This window comes from Penaeus monodon, chromosome 27 (assembly GCF_015228065.2).
Source record: "Penaeus monodon isolate SGIC_2016 chromosome 27, NSTDA_Pmon_1, whole genome shotgun sequence".
Taxonomy (NCBI): Eukaryota; Metazoa; Arthropoda; class Malacostraca; order Decapoda; family Penaeidae; genus Penaeus; species Penaeus monodon.
In genome coordinates, this window is record NC_051412.1 from 31,207,878 (window position 1) to 31,208,183 (window position 306).

Sequence of the window (306 nt, forward strand, 5' to 3'; positions counted from 1 at the left end):
CATCAACCGAAAGCAGAGTTACTCTCGCAATGATGAGAGTTGAGCCACAGGGCGACTCCAGCCCTACCCCAATCAAACCTGCAACAGCAGAGTCTGCAAAATACCGATGTCCTTTGCTGATCCATCCCATGGTGTTCCCAGTGGCTATGTTTGTATCGGTTACTCACCACACTGATGCCAGCACATAGCTTGGGGGTAATCTGCAAGTTAATAGGTTATCATCAAACAAAAATAAAGGAAATTAAGGTTCAGGAGCAAGACCTACGAAGGAATGGATCATCTTATATCTCTAGCTTGATAAGAGCA